General features: G+C 42.3%; 1 non-coding gene across 1 annotated transcript; it reads left to right on the forward strand.

The window, feature by feature from the left end:
* Positions 1–4584: 4584 nt before the first annotated feature.
* On the forward strand, positions 4585–4656 carry trnae-uuc (transfer RNA glutamic acid (anticodon UUC)). Its single transcript has one exon. It is a non-coding gene; the product is annotated as a tRNA-Glu (tRNA).
* Positions 4657–4969: the final 313 nt, after the last annotated feature.

Genomic DNA, 4969 nt, shown 5'->3' on the forward strand with positions numbered 1-4969 from the left:
AAGCCTGAGCCATTTATTTTATTAGTTTATGATTATTGTTTAATTTAGTCTTCAGGAGAGACTGCCTGCACACAGTACTAGTATGTAGGACTCCCTATGTGTGGGTGGAGCACAGAGGACAGCAGGACAGGGATCAGGTTCCAAATAGCGTTTATTGCTAGACTTTTCAGCTTAAACAATAATTCATTCATTCATTCATTCATTCATTCACACAGACACACATACAACCGGCGTCTGGTTCAGGGATGAGCTACCTTCGCTCTCACTCTCCCTCTTCATATAGGGCGTGGTCACTGGGGAGACACACAAACACAGGTTAATTGCTCTCAGGTGAAGTGATTCTGCCACTTACCTTCCCTGACTCCGCCCTCCTGTCACAGACCAGTGCTTGACCACGCCCCCGCTGCCACATAGTATTAATAGTTTTTTTTTCTTACATGAAAGCTGAGGCATTTATATTATATTTTAAGGTAACTTCATGTTGTGCTGTGAGGTTCTCTGCACTTTAACTTTTGAACCAACAGGTGCATTTGTATAAGTAAAGCCTATTTTTCTGCATTTTTGTAGTCCTGGTAATCTTTTATATTGGTAAAGTTGTTTAGAGGACCATTTCTCAGTGCCTTTGTTTTTTTAAATAAAAAGTTTTTCAGTAATAACTTAATATTTAACATACTCAATTTTAATCACAAAAAGAGAAAATTGCAACAATTTCTCGCAACTTTCACTTCCTCCCGCAATGTAATCGCAACAAAAACGTAAAAAACACCGCAAATTTCATCGCAATTTTTTGGAACCCCCCCCCGCAACATCAGACATTTTAGCCCGCAACAATCACAAAAAAAGCCCGCAAAATCCTGGGGGGACTGAATACAGGTGCTTGTGCTATGCTGTACCCCCTCCCCACACTACCCCCATGAGACAATGCATGCATACATCTCAGTTATTTCTATTTTCACTTGAATTTAATTTCCTTTTTTTTTATCTTTAGGACTTTGAATCTTTTTTTTAACTGATATTCTGTTAAACTCCTGTCGGGCTCCAATGCAGAGAGACTTGTTTCTGGTTCTTATCTCGTTCACTGCATTTCATTGTAAGTTGGCCATGTGTTAACATAAAATGAGCAATGAAATTGAACTGAACTGAACTAAAAAGCTGACTGTTCTCACAACACCAGGCCAAAAGTGGGCTGGGATGGCCTGATCCATGTCTAACCACTGAGTTTGTGGCAACCTGATCATGCACTCTGGCCTTGGGAGGTGGTGTGCAGTGATAGCATTGTGGTTTATACTGTCCGTTGTAGCTGCAGCAACCCTGGCTTGAATCTGGGTCTTGGTATTGCATTTTCCATCTCACTATTGAACAGTGACTAAATGGAAAATCATACGAAGTTTGGATCTCACTTACCATGGCTCTGCTTAGGCCAGTGGCGCAATGGATAACGGGTCTGACGACAAATTAGAAGATTCTCTGTTAGATGCTTGGGTGACCACAAAATGCTTCAACCAGCAGCTGATTTTCTGGTAGGGGAACACAGATAACTCAGAGTCTGGAGAGCCGTAATCAGGGAAGCGATTGGATTCTGTTCTGGCATCTCCGTCACCCTGGTTGGAATCTGGGTTATATCATTGAAATTTCAGTTTCACTGAATCACTCTTCATCTCTGAGTTTGTCCATGGATTGCAACTGTTAGCATGGCTTGTGAGCAGGGCTTTGAACCGGTTCAAGGAACGAAAACGAAAACCGGGAACTTTTTCTATTTCACATGGAACAGAAACGAAACCAGAAACTTTATTATTTTTTATGTTCCGGAACAGAAACGCTTATTAAAAATAATGGTAACCAGTTAATACCGTTTTTTATTTCGTTCCTCAAAGTTTCTGTAGCCTACAAATAGCCATTCTTCTCCTGCGCAAGTTTCTATGACCCGCTGGGGTTCACTTCCTGTGTGACGTTCGCTGATTGAATGGAGAGAGCGGGAAGGTGGACTGCTATCACGTCTCCATTACTGAGTGTCTGAGCAAAGAAGAGCCTGAACGTTGCAACCTCCCTATTGGCTGTTTGTAAAAATGTATCAATTGTTGCCCTTCCCACGGGAATCATCGCGCGCTCGAGAGACGAGACCTGACGAGTTAGTTCGTTGGTAGCAGAACAAAATGTCTGGACACAAATCGGGTTTTCAGAAAAGGAAAGAAAATAAACGGAGGGTCGAAAATACAAAAAAGGAGGCAGAAAATGCAAAACGAGTTTTAAGGTAGGACAAATGGTTACTTTTTAAGGCAGCCCGCCGTGGCTGCAGGCTTTCAGTTGTCATTGAATGGTTACTTTTCTGAGGCAGCCCGCCGTTGCTGCCTGCAGGCTTATTTATTATAGCCCATTTAGTTAAAATAGTTGATATAAAATGTTTATAGTTATAGTTATGTGATGGTTGTCCTGATTTAGACTGGTGTTTTTTTTTGGGGGGGGGGGTTGCGCGATGTTGCACCCGGGTCCAGATTAGGGCAGAACCGGCCCTGGCTACATTTCAGGTGTAGTTTGTTTTATGAATGTATGTACTTGGATAGATGTGTACTTGGTCTTCCAATATGGCGCCTAACAAAATCTCGCGGCGCAGTGACGTCATGCGGTAGCCCTCTATAGGGCCTGACTAGCCTTTGGTAACACACTAAACGAATTCTCTTTCATTTTTGGCACTTTTTCTGTTTGTGTAGATGGGAAGACATACTGAGAATCCAAATCGCCAACATTTGAAATAATAATTGTTTTGAATTATTTCTTGTCTTATTTAATGAAGGTTGTAATAGAATTAGCCTAGATTTGGCTTAAGCTGGATGAGACAGAGACATAATTTTATAGCCAGTTGTTAAACAGCTGACAGGGAACGTAATTAACCATTCCGGGAACGAAATTTTTATGTTCTAACCGGTTCGGGAACGTCCATTTAATGGTGGAACCCAAAACCGGAAACGTTAAAATTCCGTTTCTGTTCGGAACGAACCAATAGGAAAAAAATTCCGGTTCAAAGCCCTGCTTGTGAGGGATAGAAAAATGAGAAAGGATCACCACTGCCTGAAACCTTACGTTGGCTTGGGGCATGATGGTTGGTGCGTGTGACCTCGGATCGGATGCTTCTCGCATTGCTGCTTGGTTCTCTCTTACCCCATACAGCACTTTGTACATGACTCATTGTTCACACTGAAAAAAGCTTGAAGCTTCTGCCCAGAGTCTGACCATGGGCTGTGACCAGCAACCCTTTGAGAGAGGAAAAATTTTCTTACAGATAACATCTCCACTCAGTTCTGCATCACTCTTACAGTGGTGCTTGGAACTTTGTGAATCCTTTAGAATTTTCTATATTTCTGCATAAATATGACCGAAAACATCATCAGATGTTCACACAAGTCCTAAAAGTAGATAAAGAGAACCCAGTTAAACAAAGGAGACAAAAATATTATACTTGGTCATTTATTTATTGAGGAAAATGATCCAATATTACATATCTGTGAGTGGCAAAAGTATGTGAACCTTTGCTTTCAGTATCTGGTGTGACCCCCTTGTGCAGAGATAAATGCAACTAAACATTTCCGGTAACTGTTGATCAGTCCTGCACACCGGCTTGGAGGAATTTTAGCCCATTCCTCCATACAGAACAGCATCAACTCTGGGAAGTTGGTGGGTTTCCTCACATGAACTGCTCACTTCAGGTCCTTCCACAACATTTCCATTGGATTAAGGTCAGGACTTGGCCATTCCAAAACATTAACTTTATTCTTCTTTAACCATTCTTTGGTAGAACGACTTGTGTGCTTAGGGTCGTTGTCTTGCTGCATGACCCACCTTCTCTTGAGATTCAGTTCATGGACAGATGTCCTGACATTTTCCTTTAGAAATTGCTGGTATAATTCAGAATTCATTGTTCCATCAATGATGGCAAGCTGTCCTGGCCAAGATGCGGCAAACCAGGCCCAAACCATGATACTACCACCACCATGTTTCACAGATGGGATAAGGTTATTAGTCTGGAATGCAGTGTTTTCCTTTCTCCAAACATAATGTTTTTCATTTAAACCAAAAAGTTCTTTTTTGGTCTCATCCGTCCATGGAACATTTTTCCAAGAGCCTTCTGGCTTGTCCACGTGATCTTTAGCAAACTGCAGATGAGCAGCAATATTCTTTTTGGAGAGCAGTGGCTTTCTCCTTGCAACCCTGCCATGCACACCATTGTTGTTCAGTGTTCTCCTGATGGTGGACTCATGAACATTAGCCAATGTGAGAGAGGCCTTCAGTTGCTTAGCAGTTACCCTGGGGTCCTTTGTGACCTCGCCGACTATTACACACCTTGCTCTTGGAATGATCTTTGTTGTTTGACCACTCCTGGGGATAGTAACAATGGTCTTGAATTTCCTCCATTTGTACACAGTCTGTCTGACTGTGGATTGATGGAGTCCAAACTATTTAGAGATGGTTTTGTAATCTTGTCCAGCCTGACTAAATAAAATAAAAAATAACAGCTTCTTTTCTGGAAAATGCCTGAGTTCTCACCAATGGCCTAAGCACTTCAAAGGTGGCCTTTTCACCTCAAGGCTGTCCCATATGGTCTAGTGGTCAGGATTCCTGGTTTTCACCCAGGTGGCCTGGGTTCAACTCCTGGTATGGGAATGTGTCTTTGTTGTGTCACTTGAGTTGCAAGTCACATGACCTTGAATGAAATCTTCATTCTATATGCTCTTGCTTTCATGAGTCCTTTTGGTGTCATGATGGGACAAGAAGTCTGATGACAGTGCAGAAGATTCTAGGATTCACTCCTGGCCTACTCACCTTAGCTCTCTCTTACCCCATCTAAGGCCCTGGGCCTAGCTGTTTGTTAAATCCAACAAAGCACAAGGGCTGTACTCTGAATCTGACCACAGCAGCCGGTGTTCAGCGTTACAGCTATTTTTTAACACCGTGGGCTCAAACCTGTACAGAGGGA

This window comes from Neoarius graeffei, chromosome 1, assembly GCF_027579695.1.
Source record: "Neoarius graeffei isolate fNeoGra1 chromosome 1, fNeoGra1.pri, whole genome shotgun sequence".
Lineage (NCBI taxonomy): Eukaryota > Metazoa > Chordata > Actinopteri > Siluriformes > Ariidae > Neoarius > Neoarius graeffei.